The 25,694-nt window shown below is 39.3% G+C and overlaps 1 protein-coding gene across 5 annotated transcripts in view; it reads left to right on the top strand.

The window, feature by feature from the left end:
- Positions 1-25,694, top strand: part of mtt (mangetout) — a 237,064-nt gene that overhangs the window by 683 nt on the left and 210,687 nt on the right. The gene's annotated exons all lie outside the window — the stretch shown is intronic.

The following is a 25,694-nucleotide window of genomic DNA, read 5'->3' as shown; positions in this document are numbered from 1 at the left end:
TTTTATTGTAATATTTTAAACATTGTGTGATCTTGATTTCTTTAAAAAAGGTTTAATGAATTTTTTATATTAATTTCATTTTAATCAAAGCAGTTAATTTGTTTCTTTCTCAAGTGTTTGTAACTGGTTACCTTGAATTTAATTAATTAAAATTTATAATATTGCATTTCATTGTACAAGAGTTCAGAAAAAAACACAGTTTTATATTTTGCGGTTTTGCACCACAATGAAGGGTTGAATTAAACAGCACAAATTTAATGCTCAGAAAAGTTTTGAAAGGAAGCAAAGCTTACAAAGCTACCTCTGTAACCCACCCAAAACTCAGAAGGCGTGAAATCGTCCATTTTTTTGGGTTTTAAAAACTCTGCCATGCGGGTTTCCAAGCCTGAAAAGAAAATCCCATTTTTCTGTTGGCGGAAGGGGCTAGTTTCACTTCCCGCACATCATATTTATTTTACAAAACAGCACGACGGTGTTTTAAAAGATTCATCCCGTTTTTCATCGTTGGCGGTTAATGCTGCTTGTAATGTCGTTCTTAATCCGATACTGTCGCGGCAAAGTGCGAATACAGAGAGCTGGTAACCACCGCTCGCGAGCAGCCTTTTGTGAATGTGAGATGACCTCCTTCCAGCAAGAAAAAGAATATTATATTATGTGTGTGTTTAGAGGGGTACATTGTTGGTATACGCGTCACGACAGCGATGTGCATCTCGCGAGTGTAATTGTGCCGGAGCAAACACACCAGAGAGACGCCAGCCGGAGCGTGTGAATGAAATGCAAATATGATATTTCGCTCAGAACGCACACTATTTTCACTTCAATTATACAGAGCGACCATTGTTTTTGTTGAGCTTCACCGATGCGCGTTCCGGACACCGCTACATTCAGTGGAGCTAGATTCGAGATAAAGTCTGTTGCCAGGCATACGCTAAATTCGCGTTGTTAATTCATGGGATGAGCTCGGGTGCTTTCCTTGGTGTAGATATCTGATTATTTTCTTGTTTACGCCGTGAAAGCTGGGCCCAAAATAGAAACAAAAAGCCTTGAATCAATATTCCACTCTGCGCTGTCGCTTCATTGATATTAAAAAGCACGCTTTTTAATCTGTGTCACTGACGAAGTTTGCTCCGGAAATTGAGAATTCCCTGGATATTTTCATTTAATCTTGCAGCACAGGTTGAACGACAAAACTCGGTCCCACCTAATATCCGCGCTCTAAAGCACTCCAGTCGAGTCGGGAACCAAATGATAATACATATTTGCTAGCTGCTTTCTGAGAACGGAAGCGATATGCGATTGCTGATCCACCTCAACGCCCTCAACTCAGCATTGACAGAGCCTTTGATGTTAATACTTTTGGTAAAAATTTATGCCAGAAAAGCCCTTTTCCACTCTGCTCTTCTATAGAACTTGAAGATTTTTCCAAACTCCAAGGGACGGGATCATTTTACAAGATGGCCCCTCATTATGCCCCTCCGATTACGAGTACGTGCAAGGCCGCTAATGAATATTGCCAGCTAGTGCTGTGAAACTTTCCAGCCCGACACATTCCGGTTTGCTTCTCCAAACTCTTGACTAATTTTTGTCGATCGTGATCGTGAAACGTATTCAGAGATAGGATTTGTAAGCTGGATAACGATGATAAAGCAATCATCAATCATCTTTGTCCAATCAAAAGTTTTGAGAGGGCAACAAAAATTTTCCCCAAACCTTCCGAGTTGAAATTATTGAAATATTAACAGATCATCCAGAGTTTTCAACGTTGTATCCGTCAAAAAGTTATGAGGCACTAAAGCAAGGCGTTCTCCCAATAAATCCAATAAGTCACGGGACAGAAAATCCAAGTGACACAAACTCCTCCTAATTCTTGTCGATGGTTCGTGCACAGGAAGTCAAGCAAAATTTCATTTGTACTCAAGAGACTCTTCTTTCTGTCTGTACTTTCATTTTCGCTGGTGCTACGTCGGGTTATTGAGAGCTCAGTGGATTCACTGATGCACGAATCGCGTCAAGAAAATCGATTCGCGGGGAAATGGCATCCTCTTGATAATTCACTAATGGCGGAATGTGGAAAAGCAAAAGTTTGCATTACATAGTTAAAGCGGATCAAAGTAATGTCGGAAAACATAAAACCACTAAGTAGAGTTTTTATGGCAGAACTCGCACTTAAGCTGAATCGGAATTATTACCATTTTCCTGAAGTAAAGGTGTAAAGAGGATGCAACTTTTCGATTTTATTAAAGGTGATGGGAAATTTTACTTTTTAACATGACATCTGACAAAGGAATTGCTACATTCTGAAAAGAGCACAGCAGTGTGAGTTTCCACTCAAACGCTAACAAAACAAGTAACAAACGCAATGATTTAAAGGCAAACAAACAGTCGATAAAATCAAACAAACCACACAATTGCTGTTGACTGCAGACACAGACAGGCCAACGGAGCGAACTTCAAACGATTTGCTGCTGCACCATAGACCCACTTTGCAAATCGCAACGCTCGTTTATTTTTCGACAACTCGATGCACGTGCGTATACCTGACGGCAGCGTCAAATTATTTAGAGCCATCAAATGCAACATCAAAGCGTGCGTTTCATCATCGACGGTTTCTCTTTGTTGTGCCCTCTGCCTTGTTTAATATCACGCACCGGCAGGGCGCTCTTTGCATTCGAGTCTGATCGAATTTTGCATCGATGCACTAGCCTCATTTTATTATGATTGCAAGCACGCTGAGTTCTCCATGGGGCTCGCAGGTTGATTGAATTTTGTGCTTTGGATCTCCTATTGTTGGAAACGCAAAATAGGCTATGATTCAGAAACAATATATATGCGCTTGAAGATATTTTCATTCCCGATCAGGAAAAGCAATTCCTGTACAATTTCAATAAAAGAGATTGAACTTGATCTTTTTTAACGACAAATAGATATTTATGGAGGAATATCCTCAATTTATTGCATTTTTCAAATTCAAACGCATATTTAATGTAGTTCTAAATAGTTTATGTAGTTTCTAAATAGAATTATGGTCACAATAAATATTAAATCAGTTAGGATTTTTACCACAGTTTGTCTGTTTAGGGTGGTCGCTGGTTTTGTTTTTTGCAGTTTCTATAGTTTGAAATCCTTCACAATTCACAGAATTGGGCTCATCCCTTGCATGTGCTATCCCATGTTTGTTTGATGTTAACGGGTGCCCAGTTATAGGTTATTGATCAACCCTCTCTTGAAAAATTATAATATTATTGTCGTATAGAATAATTCATCAATGAATGTCAGTAAGAAATGACTCTACAATCTCCACAATCACATCTGTTACAAATCTTGACAAGATTTCATTTTTTATTCAGTATGATTAGCAAAATAATGAAAAAGCCCTCAGTGATTAAGCCGAAAAGTACTGTATTCTTGAATAAAAATGGCGCGTTGAAGCGATATGGTTATTGCAGGTCGATCATTAAATTTCATAACGAGGCTCAAAGCAAAGTCGCATGCAACAGATTCATCTTCATCATTCACCCTTTTCGCAGCAGGCATTGTGATGTTTTTTAGCCGTAATGAGGCAACGAAAGCACACGCGCAGGAGTCGACCTGCTGAGGAGCTCCAAACTATACCCAAGAAAGCCCAGTCATTCATCACTCACTGGAGACGCATCCCCATTTTCAGATAAGCTGACAAAAGTCGGCGAGTCGCAAAGTGCTTCTTCTAGCCGGCGATTGAGTGTCAACGGCAAAACTACCACAAAAGAAAACAGCTTCCTTTGTACCGGCGTGAGTTAATAAAACGATGGCTGTGTTCCACGCGGGGTTATATTATTTATCGTCGCGGATAATGCAAGAAAAGGCTAGGTCCGCTCCATTCCGGCCATTTAGCTTTTTCTTTTGCCGACGACAAACGGCTTCGCAATAAATCATTTCAATCTCGCTTCGTATAGCAGCAAAACCGAAAATGGGCGTACTGGAAACTGGCCTTTTCGCTAATTATCCCATCCAAAGTTACTCATGCGGCAAATTTCAGCTTTTCCGATTCAAAGGGCACGGCTGCGGAATATATTTCTTCTAAAAAATAGGTGGCCATTTATGGATTCCAAGATTGAGATGCGAATATCGGCATTATATTGAGAGCCGACTCATAAATGTGATGAAGCTGTGCACCACTGAAGCCATTTCATTATTTTAAAAGTCAAGTTTGTGAAGCAAGTTCAAACGTAATTAATTGCGCCAGAAGGAATAACGGAGAGTTCTCTTTGAGTTGTCTTCATAGTTAAAAAAAATAATCATCTTTGTGAACTTGTGATTTCAACCCGTTCTGTAAATTGCAATAATGGCCAACCAGTAGAAACATTTATCCCAAAAAGTGAACACTCGACAGGCAAAAAATACACCACTTTACTCGAAATACATATACAGGAAACATTTCAATAGGTTTCTGCGAGATGAAAGCGCATATGGAACAAAAAATACGTGAGAGTGGATATGTCCTCAAGCGATTTATCAATCAATTTCAATTCAAAATGGAACGAGGGTAAAAAAGCTTTCAACTTGAACAGTCAAACGCTATTTTACGATTCCAAGTGAACAATTTCTGAAGACATAAAATAGATCAAGCGATTCATATTACCAGCTAGTCGGAGAGAGAAAGAGGCCAATCATGCGTGCATCAAATTGTGAAAGGCTGTGATACTTAATAAAATTACATCTCGCCGTAAATCTGGACACGCTTAGCGTCGCTTTGAAGAGGGCGGCCGATAAATTCGCTCTGCTGCAATGAGCCGGGCATCCATTAAATTCGCAAAAGCAGAGAGTCACGCTTCCTATGTGCTTGAGAGATCCGACGGACTGGAGCCACTCCACTTGGTCGTAACGTAACACGAGCCGCGAGCAAAGTTAGATTTATAGGACAGTAAAACGGAAACAACACGCGCAGAGAAGGGAAGAAACCCCGATGCCGCCGGCGCACCGCTCTTGTGGCGATGTTATTATTTCGTGTATCGCGTATAATTAGGCAAAATTTATTGCACGCGCGCAGCAGATGATCCGTATGGTTGAGTGTTTTTGGTAACAGCGCAGCTATCTGTTAGCGGCTCTTTTGTTGCTTTTTTGAAGGGATGGAAATATAGCGAATATTCGCAGTCTTGACGCAGGAAATACAAATGGTGCTATTCCGTTGGTTTAGTGCCCACTGAAGCCATAAATAGAGGGTTAGGCTGAACTTGTAAACATGTAATATCACAAAATCAGTTTAAAAGTTTGAGATTGAATCAATACGCAAAGAAAATACGTTTTTTGTGTAGTCTTTTCGAGACCTTTGATAGTTTATGTTGAGTAGATATAAAAGTTAGTCTCATATATTGTGATATACAGAAAAAAAAATCCTGGCCCTCATCGCATAAATTAGTAAAGAGCATGTTAAATTGTTTTATTTTCTTCAGAAAAACCAAAATCAGTTCAAATCCTGCATCAAATCCAATTGATACCAACTAAAATAAAACATGTAGCACATATTAAACCAAATTTAATTAAAAAAGTTCAGCTTACAAGCTTTTAACACCAATATGCATTGGAAATTTTTATTATTGACGTCTATCAACAAAATGAAATGTATACTTGATAAAGTAGCTTTATCGGGTTCACATAATGGTCATTAAAATCTATCTCTAGCTCTCTGGGATAAATCTGGTTCAATAAATTAAAACCATGCAAGCCAGTTCAATGAGCAAAATATAAAATGCGAGTGGCATAATATTTTATCTCGTCCTCTGAAAGTGGACTGCGTGGCAAGTTCACCGAAGCCGCATAATCCTCGTGAACAGCAAGCCTGGGAAATGGCGGCTCATTTGGCACGCAAAAGCATATAGCGGTATCGGGCCCTGAATCTCTGCCACACGAAGGCAATCTAAATTAATGAAAAAGTCCCATTAATATTGAACCCGGGCGCAAGGGCTCTGATGGGGCGTAATTATTCCATACTGCTCGCCGTATTTCGTCTTTGCGTCCTTGTCGCATAATTAAAGCAACGACAGGACAGGGCGTGCAGAGTGCACGCACAAAGCACGAGGTGATTACGCTTTTTGCCCAGTTGAATCGTGATTTATTCCCGGCACCGCGCGTGTGTAGCAGAGGAGTACAATGGATGGTCTCGTGACACATCCATCACCCGAATCCCTTTTTGCACATGCGAATTCGCACCCTAACGAGCAAATTGCAGACTTTTTCTCGAGCACGCTGGAACAGCACCAGCTGACCTGCGCGCTCTGCTGGCATGTTCGCCGGTGTAGAAACAAAAACTTGTTGTTTGCATTGCGAAATACCGTCCATTGTAAACATCATGCTTTCCACATTTCCCCTGTCTTCTTTTTTGTTGACATAAAACAATGATTTTTTGGAAAAATATTTCTGCATTCTACTCTTTTAAATGCTACTTTTCAAACGGACTACCGGAAGAGAAAAGAATTTAACAAAAAACTAATTTACATACACAGCCTACATACCTCGCATTTGTGAGCACGCCTATTGAAGTAGGAAACTATGTATGACTGCGATCGCATTTAGTTGTTGTATTCCTAATCTGAAAATTACGAACGCTGGGTTTTCCATCAGAGCGTCAAATTTAGAGAAGAACTGTGTAACGGTATACAAGACCTTTTTTGCCTGGAAGTAAGGATACAAAAGTTAAATTATATTCAATAAGTAATAATAGCATAGCATTTATTTACTGCGGGTAATTGAGGACCGTCCTAATTATTGAAATATATTATTGCCTGGAATTCACCAGTTGCGAAAGCTTTTACTGTTCCAAGCCGCCAATAGATGGTGCCAGCGGCTACTCTCGATTTTAATGCAATTTAAGTCTCAATCCCGCTACTTAGATTTGCAATCACTGTATAGCAAAATCATGTGAATATTTTTTTAAATCTCTGCTGACATTTCTATGGAAATTAAGCTGGACTGATTTTTGTTTCAAATATATTAAAAATAATAATTCTTGGTGAAGAAAGCACAGGGGCAGGATTGAGTCTGGAATTGCAGCGCAAGTTCATTGAAATCGAAAGTAACTGCTTGCGCCATCTAATTTGGGCTTTTCGCAGCTGGTGAATAATATTTTTCCATGAAATGCGGCTTGCTTTATGGTTAAACAATCTATTATTTGTTCTTCGTGGGATTGTACTTTCTCGTCAAGACCAAAATCTCAAGAGCATTTTGGAATGATACAAAATGAACAGCTTTTTGGATAAGTTACAGTATAAAACGATTTTTAACTTTAATTAAAATGAACTTCTGCCTAATAAATAACCATTAAAGAGCAGCGGTAGCAGCCTCTTAGGATTTACATATAAATATTTCCATGAAAAGCAAAAGTTCACTCTATGAAAGGAGAAAAGACAGGGTTTCACAAGATTTCGTCATTATTTGCTTTCTTTTTCCTTCCGCTCAGCAATTTCAACATGTGTTGATCCAGAATACTCTGTAGATTGCTGTATTGTAGGTCTTGTTTTGCAGGTAAATTACCAGTAAAAAGGGCTGAAGTGTGGGTGGGAATTGCAGTGTGAGGAATGGCGAGATCGTTTTTCTCGTGTTCACTTTCAACCGCCCATCGCCTGAGTAAGCATTTTTTGTGTTTTTGGTAATTAAGATCACATAGTTGATCAAAGAAAGATTAAATTTTTTCCTACCTTTTTGTTGTTATTATATATAGCTCTAATTAACTCGAATGGAATTCAACGAACTGTTGACGGTGCAAATAATAAATGTTGTGAAAGCAGAGTCCACATCTGTACGTACAACAAACTAAATAAACAAGTTGGATGTAAGGCAAGCTTTGCAACAGCCATTAATTAAATATTGCTGTGGTGGTTCATTTCCAGACGAATGAAAGGCTATTCGTTTCACCAAGAGAAAACGTTTGCCATCATAACAACAACGCAATAATTTTCAGAAGAAGCACCATAAATAGATTATTAATTGAATTAATCGACTATAGAACTCCATCGTTTCTTTGGTGATCCTACTTTTGACTTATTTATAAAAAAACATTAGCCAGGAAAGAGATTTCAATGGCACTAGAATTAAATAAATATTCATTTGATTAAGTTTAGGTTAGCTTCCACTGCTGCTAAAGGAAAAGTCTCAAAATAATACGCAAAATTTCGTAGGCTGGGAAGTTCTGAGCTGCCAGTGTTGATTTCACAAGCAAAATAATTACGCTACTCTGCGAAAGTAATATTGAAATGTCGTTCGCAGGTTCCCTCCCCTTTGAAATTTGATATTTTAGGCGTTTTCCTGCCGTTGTAAAATATCTGGCAGCTCAAATTTTGAAATCATTTAGGTTTCTGCGGCGGAACGAGTGGTCGAGGGTGCCTGCGAGCAAAGAATTACAGCAATAATATCAGTGGGTAGAAACACTCGCAGGCAGTTAAAATTGATTGCGAAAGTGTAGCATATTCCACGAAAGGTAATTTAATTGGAGTAGGTGTTTTCTCTGAACTGCCAGAAACACATATTATGATCTTGAGGCGATTTGGTTTCATGTAGAATTTAAAAGCAAATACTGCAGGGAGCTGCGAATATTGCTGACGGAGATATCAGTAGATGAAAGTAATAACTGTTTTAAACTTTCAGTTCTGTGTCCGTAAAAATGGAAGGTAAATAAATAAAATCGTCTAAATTTAGATTTGACCTAAACAATCAATTTTAGCCTAAGTCTTTAATTGGACGTATAATCCAAAAAATAAGGAATTATCGAATTTTCGCACTAGAAAATACAATTAATTATGTTTGATACATTTCAAGGCCATATTAGAATACAATTAAAATCAAGAATGGTCAAATAAAAATAGTACAGTACTTTTTAACCAAAAGACGTAGTCTTATCGGTCTGTGCCATTTCAAGCATTTTAGAAGGCACTGCCCTACATTTTTACGTTTTACTAACGGAAAATTATATCATTTATTTTATTTTTTCATTAATCATCATCTTCGTCGGCGTCGGAAACTTCTGTAGTTGGGAGAAAAACCCAATAGCTCGCTGCAAGTGCTAGGTGAAGGTTGCAACTCAAAAATGCTAGCGTTGAAAATAGTTGCGGGCTGATGTCGTAATTAATCAACTGTGAGACGGTCCAATTGGATTTGGTCAGATTTATTCATTGCCTGGATGAAACCAAATTTTTGTCACTAAAATATGACTTTTTAACAATTCATTTTTACTGTAGTATGGTGATGAAAAAATAGAATATTGAAAACCGCAATATTCAAATTTGCCAATCAAGAAGTTGGCGAACTTGTCAAAAAAGAAGAATCCAAGCAGGGTGATATTCATAAATATTTAAATTCAATCAGCACGAAAAAGTTCGAAATTCGCCCCGCCCAATGAATCAAATTTCAATTTCGCTATACATTGCAAAGAGATTTGGCCCGTGAACTTTGTTTCGGCGTTATTTGATTATACAGAGTCAAACAGAGATGTTTGCGTAATGCGGTGCAGATTTTATTCATTCAGCGACAAGTTCCACCTGCTCTTTGGTTTTAATTTGCAACACAAAAGAAAAGCTGCGCAAGTCTGCTGCGACGAAAATGAAAACTCGTCGGCAAGGAGTGCTGTTGCGCAGGCGGAATATTTCACAGAGGCTAATTATCTCCGCCTCTACGTGCACGCGTTGGCAGCCAAAATCAGTCTTTTTTAATTAGTCGTCAAGGTCGCCTGTCACGATTAATTATATTCCAAACGGAAATTAAAACGGAATGTTGGAAGAAACAGGGAAGAACCGAAACTTTAATTGCAAATTAGCTGAGCTGCAGCCCCTTTTCTGACTTAACTGCCGGAGAGATCAGCTCTGACTTTTTTATGCAAGCGAGACGGAAGTCACGTCCTCTGCCAGGCAAGTCCGTGCCCATACCAACGGGCTCGCCTTAACCAAATTGACTTTACTTTCCGGGACGTCGTTTTTTCCTGCCACTTTTTGCGCCACCAGAAAAATTAATTCGTTCGGGTGGTGGCGCCGGATTAATGTTTTAATTTAGCGATTCGTTGTGGGTATGGAGTCTCTTTTTACTGCTTTGCATGTAAATTAGTTTCCCTACGCGTGGCTTGTTTATCGCTTTGCATGCAACAGGATGGTGTTACTTTGTTCAAAATTTATTGCACTATGAATTTTTAAATTCCATTTATTTTTAGTATCACAAATCGCACTAATATGAACAATATTAAGTGCGTTTTGATGGACTCAATTACTAAAAACTGACAAAGTACATAAAGTGTCACTAAGTAGATTATATGTACGTGAGAAAAGCAAATGAATCAAGTCTTAATAAAATATTTGAATATTTACTGTATGCGAGTCAAATTCTGAACATTTTCCCCAGGATAGCAAAGTTTCAAATACATCAAACTTAATTTTATTGAAAGTTCTACAACTTTAATAGCTTTGAAGCGAACGCTATTAGCTATCAGGCGTATGATACTAAATTATATCATTGTGCACCGTGCACCGGTCAAAAGTTCGAAAATCAATTTTGCAAAACGCGTGAACGGATGCGGAAAGGTGTGGGAAGAAACGGCCGACCGAGAGTCCATGCGGAGGGCAAAAGGGACAAAAACGTAAATAAAATACTCTCTAAATTCGTTTTTAATCAATGCGTCATCCAATACGATTTTGAAGCCAAAACAACCAGCGACAATCACAAAATTCGCACGAAAACAATGCACACATCACAAAGTGGTTAGTCCAGAGGTCTGAGCAGGACAAAGGCTAAGCGCTTGCCCCTCTTTCCCTCTAACTGTTATTTTTTATAGTTTCCGTGCGAATTTATTACTCTCACCGGCTGTTTTAACCTCAAATCGCCGAATTGGACTTAATTCAGATGACGCATTGGTTAATTACGTAAGTACTTTTAGCAAATTATTTCCGTTTTTGTCCCCGTTACCCTCCGCATAAACTCTCTGCCGGCAGAATCCTTCTTACTGTATTATGGCGGCGTTCGTTAAACTGCCTCAGGATTTTCCACGTCCGTTCACGCGTTTTGCAAATCGATTTTCGAACAATAATCCGGCGCACAATAACATTTAAGCACATCCCTTGCGAATAGTGTTCGCTTTAGAGGTTCTTTAAGTATGTATTTGTTTGGAATTCAGGGAATTCATTAATATTATGTATTTCCCAGAGCCCCCACAGCCAAAAACTAACTTTGGCAGCAAAAAGAACCAACTAACCCATACAACGGTGTCTTGACGTATTCAAGTTAACTATCATGACGTGTCATTAGACCGGATGACCGAAGGAAAAGTTAAAATTACGGACATTGTTGGTGCAACAAGACTTTGCGAAGGCACTACATACTTAATGTGTTTTATTTTATTACTTATTTCCGTCCACTTTGCATCCATCGCAACCTAAAGGATGAGTTGCAACACGAGACCTTGATGCTTTTGTGGAGAAAATAAAGCGCTCGGAAACTTGCTCAGCAAAAATTTGTGAACCAGAATTTTTGAAGAATTTGTCAAATAAATATTAAACAACGCTTTTAATGTTTTGGTCCTTACTATTGATCTTGAAATCGCTAGTCCTAATATATAGCACCACAAATCTTATTTATAATGTGAAATATTTTAATTTTGATTTGCAAGATTGATTTTACTATATGGTATTATTGGAATTAGAATTCATTTGCGTATATCTACGCTAAAATTAACGCCTATTGCTGTCCGAAAATTTGCAAACATGTCAAAAACAAATACACGAATCAAATATTAGATATTTACGAAATTTAAAATTGAGAAATTAATTCATATTGTAAAGCAGCCAGGAATACAAGGGTGTAGGAAGGGACAATGATTTATAAGCATTCTATAAAAAATGTGAACACTGGCCAAGTAATTAATTTCTGTCATATTTTAAATTTATCATTCAACACATTTAACATATCTGAACGAGGAGGAAAGTTTCAGAGAGCTAACCATTTTGGGATGCATGATTTAATTCAATATCAACCATTTTTAGCATTCAAGGTCTGCAGCACCTATCACTGCTAAAAAAGTATTGAAATTAAAAAAAACGTGCAAAATATATAAAATTAGCATCGAGATATTTTTTTACCTCTTTTCTACAAGAATAATCACCGCAACCATCACATTAAATCTGTATGTTATGCATGAAAGAGAAAATTTTTTCATTTTCGCTCGCCGATAGCTAAAAAGTAGGTTGAAACTCTTGCTCGCTGGATTGAGTGGAGGGAAAAGGGTGCAAATTCATGTAAACGAGCACCAGCAGAGTATCCACCACTCGGCTATTTTTCGATTCAATTTGTGGGCGCGATTCCCGATCGAAGCGAGGCGGAAAAGTTCAGAAAAACATCGCGATATTAGTGAGTGGATCGAGTGACGATTCGAGTGATTAGGAGATCGATGCAGCTGATGGAAATAGCATATATACGCGTGGAGAGGGTTGGCTCGTGCAGACAGACCAGAAAGCGATTAAAACGGGAAATTTTTAATCTTACCCTGGCAGCAGGCTCATTACGGAATAATTGTCATTGCGCTCTGCCGACCACATAATCCCCGGCCGGCCGCCGCCTCCAGCGTGTTCAGCGCAGCTCACACACACACGCGCGCGTGTCAGCCGGGGTATTTTGAGGTTAGCTACCCGCGGCGGGTGGGCAGTAAACTGCACTACATATTCATATCCTATTGTTTCACAAACGCCGACGCAATTTCGTGATGGAGAGACATGCAGCAAGCTAGCCAGCCGCACATTAAATCGCTTTACGCAGCTAGCTCTTGCCTCTGGAGAGTGCAAACTTTGAAATTGAAGTGGAGCTATTACCACCATAATCGTATGGGAACAGTAATAAGGGATGCCACATCGCGCACTCACTCTCGCAGATTGAAAGAATTCATGCGTTAAAACAGGCTCTAGCTAGAAAAATCTGATTAAATGTGCTTTAATTTAAGGCGAATTGCTTGCACTGATAGAAAAATTGTTAGAGCATGATAAATTTGTAATTTTTACTTTTTGTCAAGCGTTAAAGTAATTTGTAAGCATATATAGCGTTTAAGACCAATGAGGACCGCGTGCTTTTCTGTTTGACTTCTTACTTGCACGCATAATCGGATTTTGTACATAAAGTACATTCACCGCAGACTCACTTTACGGCAATGCTTGAATCCGTGGAACAAATGTAACATGGGTTCATTCAAGGTACTTGGTGCAAGGCTTTCACGGACTTTGTCCTGTAATAATTCATTGGAAACTAAATGGTTTCTATTCAAAAACAAACAATCAGTAACTCTAATTTTTATTTAGAATTTTTCGTTGATTTGTTCACAATCACGAAGTTTCCTTAGGCCACACCATTTCTGAAGAAAGAATGAAGGCCTTTAGTTGGAATCGTTTCCCCATTTTGCATTGCGATGTTTTATATTAATAGTTATGTGTTTTGCATAAATTTGACGAACAAATTATGAAAAGTTTATTTTCAGAACACAGTTTGGGTGTGAGATCATGAGATTAAGAAAGAAAAGCGTTTATGACCTACACAGCGGTCGGAGCTCTGTAGCTCACATTTCGGGAACGCCCGTGCTGCATTAGCCTCTCCTATTATATGGCACCTTTTAGTGGCGGAAAAGCTTTCTACAAAAACAGCCATTGTTATTCCACCATCCGGAAAAATGATACCGACTGCTATCTTTGGCGTGATAAACGCATTAAGCAGTCTTTTAAGGCAAAAAATGTTTTGAAATATGATCTGGCTTTCCTAGTGGTTTTTAAAAAGACTTCATAACGAGATTTCATGTAAGCTGGAGTTGAATGATCAAATATCTCAATTAACATTTTGAAGATTTAAAGCTTCAAACACAAACAGTATCAATTTTTAGCTAACAAAGACAAAATCGATACATGCTCCCATAATTTGCAGGTTGGAAACATAAAGGGAATACAGATATATGATACGATTACGTGATTTTGATTGGCACTAAACCCAAACAACATACGTAGTAATCACACAATACAATTTCAGAATGTATACTATTGTTTTGTTTAGTGGTTACTACTTGATCAATTCGTCCTTTTCTAAAATTTAGAAATCAAATTCGTTCAGTGCTTGCGTGTTTTTGCCATTCATCAGAAGTTATGTGGAAGTATTGAAATAGGCTTGTAAAATTTTATGACAAGCCAGCCAACTCTGTATGATTTCAAATAATAGTTGTTTGGCGAATTTTGGTTCAAATTTATTACTGCTCGATTTATGTGGTTTAGATCCTTTAGTGTCAGTTTGGCCTAAAAATATATAGCTGCGATCGAATCTCGGCAAACCAATCGCGCAATAATCCCCGATTTCACATCAACCGCTGTTTTTGTACTTTGCTGCGTGAAAGTCATGCGGCTTTAAACTAGTACGGAACAAAAAAAAACGGTCTGAATGTCTCGCTGTGAAAAACGGCGTGTCGTTCGTTCGCAAAGCGTCACGCAAGAAATGACCATTTTTCACCAGCACGTTTTACCATCTGTGAAAGGGACGTGCGAAATAAAATGAATTTGTAGCTTTCGTCATTTTATTTATTGGCTCTTTCAACAGCGAGGAGAGTTTTGGTACCATTGCGAAATTAGTCCAGAATTTAACAATTAATCGAATTAAAATTCATTCTTTAAATTTCGACTCGTCATGAATTATGTTGGCGAGATTGTGAGTAAAATTTCCCGAAGATTCGTTATAGAGTTGCTGTGGTTGTTGCGTAAAAGGAAAAATTCTAAAGGAGAGGCACACTGACTGCCTGTCAACTTTGTCCTCGTGCACATCCCTATTCACTCTGCGTACTAAATTGCCTGGGAGGACGTGTGTCATTTAAGGACAAAAGTCTTGCTACTTTCTTACAGAGGCGGAGATAAATAATTTAAGGGCAATAGACCTCATCAGAATCGGAGCAAGGGCAAATTAGCAGACGATTTATTTCCCCCTCGGAAATCTAATTTATCTGCGTGCGATGGAGAGTTTTCTGTCCGGAGCGAAGAGCGGAAGGGAAAGAATTCCGCTCGCTCTCTTTGTCAGTCTGCGTGAAGGGCGCGAGAGTGAAATCGTAGAGTTGGCCTTAGAGAGCATCCTTTAACTAGCTGGACACTTGTGAACGCTGACAACTGTGTTAACAAGGCGAAAAATGAATGCTGCTTGAGAAGAAAATGGTAGAGGCTCCGCTGCCAGGAGAGCAAAAAAGTTGAATTAGTTTAGAAGGAAAAGAGAGCAAAGTTGAAAAATTCATTTTAATATTTTCTATAAATATCACACTGCTCAAAGTTTATTTGTATTAAATTAATGAGAATTGAGGAAGTGAGAACCGAACTTGAAACTCTCTTGAGGAAAAGGAATTGAGATATTTTACTTCAGTAGAAGCAGAGTTTGATTACTTAATTTCGAGCAGCTTTATTTTTTTTAGAACGAGGAAAATTAAAAGATAATTTAAAAAAGATTTGTATACTTGTAGGCGGTGGCAGTGATAATATTTTATTAAGCAATTCCGTGTTTTCAACTTGTTTTAGCTCCTTTGTATCCCTGTACGAATAATCTCCTGCTCACGTAAGATGATGCGTGCAGAAATGCCACGTTCAGATATACACGTGGAAAATGGCCAAAATAAATGTTTCCTCACATCCAGGAACACACGATTTTTCTGTGAAGTTTCAAAGCAAAGCCCACTTGCTTTGTGCTGCGAAAAAGATAGACGAAGAGATCCTTTACTTTGGTGCACTACTGTACACACACATTTCCATATTTACTCGATTAACCCGCGCGCCGGCAGGGCTTTCCAAAATAATAAAGCGCCGGCCTCCACGGTCCGTCCATTGCAAGTAACTCGCACCGCTGCTGCATTTTCACACACATTAGCCGTAATTTTTCCATGAATTTCACGAGCCACTCTACTCTGCCTGCCATATTACTCGAATTTTCTGCAGGTGCAAATAGCTTCAGCTCAGCTGGGACGTCATTAAAAAACGAGAGCTGCCGGGAAATGTGCAAGTGTTGAGCCCCCAACGCGATTCCCTGCGAGGCCACACGGTCATTGTGCTCCCGAGAAACTTCAAAAGGATAAACTTCGAGTGCTTGTTGAATTTCGATTCAGCGCATTCAATTCAAGTTTGCAACTATATCGATTTTGCCATACGCGGTGCAACAAGCATTAGCTCTTCCACGCATCGCGGCCCAGGGCAAACAACAATCTTGCATGAGAGCGAGTGCGGAAAAGCTGCTTGGCTAATGACCGACTACTGTTTGTTGCAACGAGCCCTCCGGGTTGAATTAAAACATAATTGCTGTCTTAATAGTTCTCGCCTGCACTTGACAATGGTGGTGGCTTCCGCCGGTCGAAATTTAATTTTTGCTCCAACGTTTTCAAGCGGAGTCTTTAGTTTACATTATTTACGTTAGGAGCCGGCGTTTATTTGGCCTCTTACCATCCCGGCACGTTGGGAAAGAAGTGATGTAAGATGCTTTTACCATTTTGCCGTCTCTTATTCTGGCGGTGTTTATTGTGTATAAAATAATCCTCTCTCTCTCTCTCTCTCTCTCTCTCTCTCTCTCTCTCTCTCTCTCTCTCTCTCTCTCTCTCTCTCTCACGCCCAGATGCGAGAGTTTATCCGCACACGCTTTAAAATGGTGCGTCCCATTTTCTTTTATAGTGAACAAATGCTGCCAAGGCATTGTTCTGCCAAAAATATCAATCGCGTGTGTTGCTTGTCTTTTTAATGCTTGAAAAATTGTTTCAATATAATTGTGAGATGAAATTTTGGGGAAATTAATTTTCTACAGAAAATTATGGTGAGTAAAAATAAATTCGGAATTAAGTAATGGAAATTCAGGAAAATTTGAATCTACGGGTTTTTATTTTAAAACATTTCCGATTAGAAGGCTGCTATTGGCAGCTAGGTTGTGTTCCAATTAATCACTAGTCTCTCTAGTAAAAAGCTGCAAATTTATTTTTCTCCGGCGAGAAACTAATGAGTTTTCAGCTCGTGAAAAAGCGTGCTTGTAAAAATCATAAATTTATTCACGACCTGATTAATTACGGAATTATTGGGTCGAGCGTTGAAATGTGCAATGTACTATGAGTGTACGGCGCGGCTGTAGACGTGGTCGACGCACTCGAGCGGAAAGTTATGCAACCGGCACGTCCTTGTCGTTGCGCGGGTATGCATAAACAATTTGCTGCAGCAGCTGCAGCAAATCAATTTAGCGTAAATCAAGTAGCATGGGAGCCCTTTTTGAAGGAGGTCGGTTATTAACTTAACTTGTTGCTGACGTTCTGCCAGCAAAGTATTAAAATGCAAAGTGAATAAATCAAATCAGTTGAATGGAAAAAAGCCATAATTTTCTATGGATTTGAGAAAGGAATAAAAAGATTTTCAACCACTGGCTGGCATAAGATGAAAACTGAGCGCGAATGTCCGCGTCTGAATCGGTCAACGCCATTCCTTCCATTTCATTTGCACGAACCGCAGAGATAGTGGCCGCTGAGCAAACAAAATGCGCCCCCCTGTTGATTAAGGATGGTGTTCTTTTTGACTGATTGCTCCATAAACCGGGCGATTTCGTGCTGCGTCTTGTTTTTGCCGACATTTGTCAAGCCTGGTTGAATTATTGCGCCATAACTCACCGGCCATCAAGCAAACCCATCGGCCGCGCTCACGACAGTAATTTTTTCATTTCACGCGAAATATTTGACGAGCAGACAAACATTTCAAAGCTGCCACACAATTCATAACCGAGTTGAAAGGTATTCCAAGGCTCGAGCTAATCCATCAATATCAGCCCGTTTTGATTTATCCGCCCACTGTTGTGCCCAGTCAACAGAATGCATCCATTTTACTGGAGTCGCGCCAACTGCCGGCCGGATTTAACTTGGGATTGCCATTGCTCCCAGCCAGGTTTCCAATTAAAATTAATTATTTTGCACCAGTCATTCTTGACTGCTCTACTACGCAAAGCAAACAATGTTAACGAGTAGATTGTATGGCGTTGATTTTCATTTCAACCTTCAACAAGCATTCTTAATTATGCCTACGCGTCATTGCTTATTTACAGACGCAACTCAAAATAGCCATTCTGATAAGGTAGAATCCAGGTTTTATTTAACTGTAAAAAATGTCAGCAATATCGGCAAATTGAGATGTGAAATGCAATTTTATTGGATTTTCCCCATCCATCTCTTTGTCGTGGGCGACGACACCGGTGCGTGAGTATCACAATAATCCAATATTTATTTATAATAATACATGCAAACGTGCGCGGCTTTCCCAAGAAGCAAAAGCGCCTCTCCTCGGCTGTCAAACACGCTGCTGGCTGCCACCGGAATTGAATTGCCCGCGCCCAAATTGAGCTCTCGCCTGGCAAGAAAACAGCTTTTTCCATTGATGTGGCAATCAATCGCCGCGTGCGTGGCGCGTCTTTGCCTTCTGAGAATATCTCACATGGACAAATCTCCGATTCGTCTTTCCAAACCGACAGTTTTCGTTGCCGACGACAAAATTTTCTTATTCCAAATTCGCGCACACAAAAGCACAGAAGACGAATCGCTCCGGATTATCGCCAAATCTTGACTTTAGCACAGCGACGGATTTGGCGAAAGCGGGAAGATCGTAATTGGAAATTGTTTTTACTGTATTGAAAGGAATTCTAGCTCGATTTCTCTGCGCAAACACCCGCATTCGAATGACAAAAGGGGTTTTACTACTGAAAAGAGAAGTAAAAGAGAGTTCGCGAGGCAGATTGCTGAGATGAGAGCGGTTACCATTGAATGAGAATCGTGCAAATGAGAGAGGGTTTGCTGAAGGGAAAGCTGACTTCATATAATGATATATTTAAATTCGAGTTGGAATAATTTATCCCTATTTCATGCAAGCAAAAATGACATATTCTTTCCCGAGGAATTCAGGAATTTCAAATTATTTAGTCCCACGTCCGTAGACCATACTAACTTTAAAATCGGAGCAAAAAACGACGCATGCAGACACGAACCGCCAGAGCGCCGCTTTGACATTATTAGCCGGCCGGATAATTGCTTTTTGTACCCGTCGCTGCTGCCATGTGAATTATTGAATTGGCAGACTGGCGCGTCGGGCCTCTAATTCTGTTAGCCCAGCAATTGGCATCTGTTTCGTATTAATGGTGAATTAATTATGCATGAAAACGGCAAATAGTTCGCTTATTTAATACATAGATCTATTTTAGTGGCTGTCCTTCGCCAGTCGCAAAACCCAATTACACCAGCCAATTATCTCACTATAGGCAAATGATGTTTTAGCTTTGACGCCCGTTCCACATTTTTTCACCACACATTCAACATCAAAGTTGCAATTTCAGCGATGGCATAAAAAAATTTCGAGCTTTTTTCCTGGTTAAAGAGAGCATTCATCAGAAAGTTAATTGGGCTATGCTATCAACCTATTAAGTACGAGAATTAAACTTCGCGATTTTGATAAGAAATATTCAAACGACAAAATGGGAGCGTGTAGGAAGGACAAATTGTAAAAAAGGCCTACTAATGAAAGTTTAGCCTTACTAAATTAAATACAAATCACAGTGCATCACATGTAATGCCTTCGTCTTAGGGAGGAAAATCGTAAAGAAGGGTACAAGCCCTGATAAGCACCGTGTTAAATTTTCAGATAGTCCCAAAGTAATTAGTCCTTTTCGTCTCAACCAATTTTAACCACACTTCATCTGAAAACATTGAGCATTAAATAAAAACCGGAGAGTTTTCGATTTTTAGTTTATTAATACATTTAAAGTATATTTTGTTTTAAAGGACTGAATCTGTAAAGGCTGGAACATCTTTCTTAATGTATTCATGTGATACTTTTTAATTTCATTCGTTCCTAATTAAAATTTACATTCAGGCGGTATATAGCGAGAGTTCATTGGGTATAATCTAGTGGCGTGTGTGCATATACCTAACGCGTCCTCCTTTTGAACCCTCTAGGCAGATTGACTGAGTAATAGAGTAAGCCTAATCCTGTGATGGAGCAAACTGGAGCATCAAGAGTTCCAATGGTCCAGCTTTTCCAGGTAATGGAATTTCTATATGTGCCAAGCCAACACACAAATCCATTTCCCTGGAGAGGCGTTAACGCACGTGTACACATTAGCTCGATAGAAATACAAAGCACACGCTGATGTCGTCCAATCTGTCAAATGGACGCTCTGTACGGCGAGAGATTAATTTCTGTTTTCTCCTCGTTACCACCGTCACCTGCTTACTCTGCAAGCTTTTCATAACAATTTTAACTTTTATGTATTGTGACATGCGGAAAATATGCCTACGAATAAAAAAAACTCAAATTTCTAGAGAACAACTTTTTCAAGGAATTTAAAAAATCTGAAAATGCGATCTTGTGCGTAAATGTTTGTTTTTGACATTTAAAGCAGTTTGTTTTATATAAAAAAATTGGCATGCAATAATTTCGTAAATTCATCAAACAGTCCATATGAAAATAAGAATTTTCTTTTCAAAAATCATCACCACATTGATTTCTTTAAACTTTTCCAGCACATTCGATCTCATCCCTCTGCTAAGCGTAAAACCGTCTCATATGGGACACACTTTTGTTCCTTATTTACTGTCAGATCGATTTTACCTACTCTGCTATTATCCTCATTGTCAAATAGCTTTCGTTGCTTCTTTCCCGCATCGCAAAGTGAGCGGTGAGTGCATATACACGGCATAATGGTACATACAAATACATGCCGCAGACTCCTTGCCAAGGAGGCAAAGAGTGCCTCGAATCCACACGTGCATGCGTATCAGAATATTGAGTGAGGCAGGCTGCCATCAAAGAGGGGCACTTTGCAAGTAATAAGTGGAAAAGTTGGAGCGAAAAATATCCCGTGAATCCGCACTTGAAGGTCGAAATCCGTTCGCGATGGCTTTTACCAGCAGCGTACAGCGTAAAAAGTCAAGAAAGATCGAAGCGGAATGCGTATCCTGCGTCAAATAAAGATCCATCTTGGAGAAGGACTTTATGGTCTTAAGCCGTCAATCATCTCCTCGTTGAGAAGCCGATCAGCGATAAAGTAAACTTATTGATTTTTTCTGTTTGCATAAGCTTAAACAAAATAATTTAAATTTTGGCTGTCTGGAAATACTAAAAAAGATGGAGCTTTTTTAGATTATTATAATAATATATTTTTGATCAGAAGGTGGTCCGAAATCCTTTTTACCTTTTACTTGAAATATTCTATCTAAAAATTAGGAAAGAGCTTAAGATTTCGCAGGTTTAATGCCGATTAAATTCTTGAGTAAATCGGCTCAAACGTTTGCCTGCTAATCAATTGGCGAGCACTGTCTCTTTACTCTAAAATCGCAATTTATTTCACAATTTAGGAAATTTTCCCCTCAAAATTCGCACACCTTTGGATAGACTGCGACGAGAGGGATCGAAATCAATCGAAAAAATTCCTTTAATTTTTCGAGAGATTTGGCAAAATCTGAAATTTAAATGTTCCTCGGTCTTGATAAATTATTGCCAAATTTCACAAACAATAAACTCAATTTCAATTAACTTCTTGTTAAAATAAAAAATGCAAAATGTGCTTAGTTAGTTTGCCTGTAAAGCTCTACTTTAAATAAAACTTGATTGTCGTTTCACTGGAGCTCTCGTTCAAATTCGAGGATTTAATAAAAAAAATATTCGTCGAAAACGGAACGAGAGGCCAATATGCCATCAAGGACTGCGAGTCGGGAACAACACGCTTCTCCGCTAGACGCCCAAAACTTTTGGCTAATGCTTCTAATGTCCTCAAGGCACTCTACTGAAGAGGTGGTTTCCGCTTAAATATTTATCGGCCGGGGGCGTTGGAGACGAACGGCCAGATTGGAGCGGTAATCCGACCAACTTATGAATAACAAATGAAGCGGCGCAAATTGCACTGTCCGGCCCGGCCTGACCCGGCGCAAGCCCGTTTGTTTTCGCCCGGCTCAGTTCGCCTGGCCGAATTCATTTTGCACTTGCATTTTATCGTGCGGCAGCAGCAGGGGCCATTACCGTCGGCCCGGCAGATAGAAAACAAGGTCGCACAGCACTCGCAACAATGGTTGCGGATTGCAACAATGGAGCAGCACGCGCGCTTATCCACTAAAGCACACACTCTCTCAGTCAGGACAATGGCGAGAAAAGGATCAGGTGCGGCGAGAAAAAGAAGAAAGCTCGCTTCCGTGCAAGAGCGAAATTTCTCCTGGAGATAATTTCGGGCTGAAAGCATTTCATTCTTTTTAACTCATTTATGTAGCGAGGGTGGGCGGACGAACGGCTGGATGCTTTTAAACGAGAGCCTTTTATCGCCAGGCCACTCGCACCCGGCCTCTTGTAATGCTTTATTAACCCATACGCAGATGGAAATTTACAGAGTATGGTGAAAGTTGGCTGTGTAATTTTGAGCCTGCCTCCGAGCCCGGAGCCACCGTTCCACGGTGAGAACCACCGTGTTTTTTTTTTTTGGTTATGAATTTTTATGATGAAACGCAATCTTTATTCTCATCCTGTCTGCCCAGGGCTTAAGTAGCCTCGCTGCGATTTCGCACAAGCCGAGTGCACAGTTTGTTCGCATTGGAGGTTGTTTAGCGGCAATGTGCCTAGTTTCACACAGCAGATTAACATATAAAATGGAATGGAAATCTCGTTAATCATCTCTCAGTTGTTTTAAACAGATGCTCTAGACACTTTTGACAGACGATTAAACAAGCTTAATTGTTTACTCTGGCTCTTGAAAACTGTTTTACACAATAATCCTGGGCGTTCTCTCCCTGCTCGTATGTTGAATAAACAAAAACTGCAGATTAAAACAAAATTTTGTGGTCACGTTGTACTACTGCGCCACCGCCTTTTGCCAATGCTTTCCAAAATTTTGTTTATGAATTTTCAATTCAATAAAAAATAATAGTAATATCATTAATAAATATTTATAACGTCCACAAATTTTAGAAAAAAACAATATACATTAAAATTTGTCACTGTTTTATGCTACTCATTCATGTTGTAGAAGTTTTGTTCACTTGGCGTTTATTTCACTGCACAAACAAAGTCTTTAAATATTGTTAATATTTCTTCTTTAGGAATTTCCAAATGATAAATAATCGACGTAAGAAACGTGAATATTAATCTGGTTTGGTATTTACATGTGTTTTGAGGTTGTAAATGAGTTTTATGGCCGGAATAAGAACAAACCCTGATGAAAATTTTACTGAAAGTTGATTTCGACTCTAATATACTTATTTCATGCTTTACAAGAAATCGAAAATACTCATTTTAGGGGAGGAAAATCGTAGGGGTCAATTGTGGGTTGGGTTGGTGCTCCCTTGATATTTCCATAACAATGTTACAACTATTAGGGCTGCAGTGCGAAAGCAACCATCTATGCTCAGCATGCGTTCACTGCATGCTGTTCGAGCACGCGCTCCAAACTTTGCAACCAATTTTCTCTAAAACGACGCATTTAAAAGACCATTAAAAGATGTTCAGGTTGGTTTAACATATTAAAGTATGTTACAACACAAGAGCAACCTTTTTTTGTGTTAGACAAATTATAGTACGAGGGGTTTATAAATGTAAAGATTGCAATGAAACTAATAAAATAGATCAAATTTAAGTGGTTGAAGTAAAGTATTACAGCTAAAAAATTATTTCCTTGATTTGTGCTGTTTCAAAAACCCAAAAACGTTTCAATGAGACATGATCATTTCGTTTTTAACGCTTCAACCACAATCACAATTTTTTATTTTCATAAATACAGAATTTTCCCGCAATGTGACGGGCTTAATTGAAAAAGTAGAGCTACCGCTACCACATAGATTTGCACTTAAACTTGGAGGAGAAGCCAAATAAAGCGAATTCAGAGGAAGAGCAAAGTTTCTACGAAAGCCAAAGTTCAACAAAATCCACAATTCTGACAGTGAAATTGTTCAGCACTCAGCCATCAATCAATCCTTTAATCGGTGTAAACGTTCCTATGGCGTCTGCTGCTACGTGCGAATCAGACACCACCATTGCATTAATGCAAGGGAGCGAGAGCGAGATGCCAGTGTGTGGTTGGAGCTCATTAGAATCTGGCAAGCATGAGTGCGTATCATCCACCCCGAGAGACCACCTGCGTTATTATAATAATAACCTGCGCCGGCACCGGCACGGCGTGCGAGCACACAGCGGTCGTCTTTGTGCACTTACACGCGAAAGCGCGCGGACTGCGGGCTGGAGATGCTCGCAATGTTCGCAATTACTCGCTGAGGTAGGCAACAAGAGGCGAGCGCGATTTACTAGTTGGCGGCTCAGCCAGCCGCGCACGATCGAATTTTCCAAACTCCATCGGCAGCCAGACGCTCTGGACTCTCGAGTGCGTGACTCAAGTGGATCGTCGGCATGCGGGATGAGCTGATTTTTCCACTTTCCCTCTTCCACTTCAGACAACGGCGGTGATGCGGGGCCAAATTGATTTTGAATCTATATACCTAGGTTTATATCCTTTCTCGATTACGATTCAGTCAAAACGTGTATATTAAACGCAAATAAGTAGCAAGAAGGAAATGAATAACATATTTTTAGTCCTGTTTCAGTGGCGTTAAAGACAAGTGTTTAAATTTTCAACTCTTGACTTTACAAGCGAATATAAATTTTCCAGTTCCATCTTTGGAATTTTCTCGGCCTAGGCACCATTCCATGGTTTCCCGCCTGAATGAGTAAAATTGAATTATTATTTTTAATTGAATGTCTTATTCCAAGTTTTTTGGGCTTAAAAAGCGAGTACATTTTCTTATTTTCCAAGCGTACAAACGCATAATGTTAATTTCATAGATCCGCGCAGGGAAACAAAACAAGGTTAAATACAAAATAATAAAGGTTGATCTGCGAACGGGCTCGATTTTTTAAAATCCCCGTACCGTTTCTTGGGATTCGTTTTCTCTCTTCTAATTTACGCTGCCTCCTCGCGGGTAGTATTTAGAAACAACAAACAGAAGCAGATGAGAATCGACGAAAAAGAGGGACGAAGAGAGAGGTTATATAACGCTCCGTGGAGGTAAATATACACGTTTTAATTAAAGAGAAAACAATTTTATTTCGATCTCTAAACAATCAGGCTTCGAATTACCTAAAGCATGTACAAGGGTTTTGGTTGTTTTAAGCTTCATATTTCAGCTATCGGTGCCATGGAGGAAAAAATAGGATATTTGATTATTCGATCAGCTTGTAACGAGGGTGTTTACAACATCATTTATGCGATCCAAGGAAAAATTGATGAACATGGATGGAATTCTTTTGTAGGATGAAAATTTTTACTTGCTGAAGTGAAAAATGGGCTCCGTCGTTATCTTCAATCTCGGACAGTTTGTTGCAACCTGAAAATGATGGGGAAAATTTTGTTTCAAAATCCAGAAATTTCAATTCTTGACAGGGAAAATGGCTATAAAACCCTGCTAGATTGGGCTGCTGCTCACAACCTTCATTGAGGTGCACGGAAAAATTCCTTCTGTAGATTTTTGCGCGTGACACATGACTAGCAGAACTTCACTTTTTAAATTAGCATTAAATTATAAGTGTTAAAATTTTGCTTTTGAACTTTTGGAAGAGAAGATGAGTCGGTATATCGCAAAATTTCGTCAGTTGCTTGCCCTCTTTTGAATTGCTCCTGCAATGAGTGGAGTCAATCGTTTTCATCTTCTGGTAAAACAA

This window comes from Cloeon dipterum, chromosome 1 (assembly GCF_949628265.1).
Source record: "Cloeon dipterum chromosome 1, ieCloDipt1.1, whole genome shotgun sequence".
NCBI lineage: Eukaryota > Metazoa > Arthropoda > Insecta > Ephemeroptera > Baetidae > Cloeon > Cloeon dipterum.
This window is presented reverse-complemented; position numbering and strand designations above follow the sequence as displayed.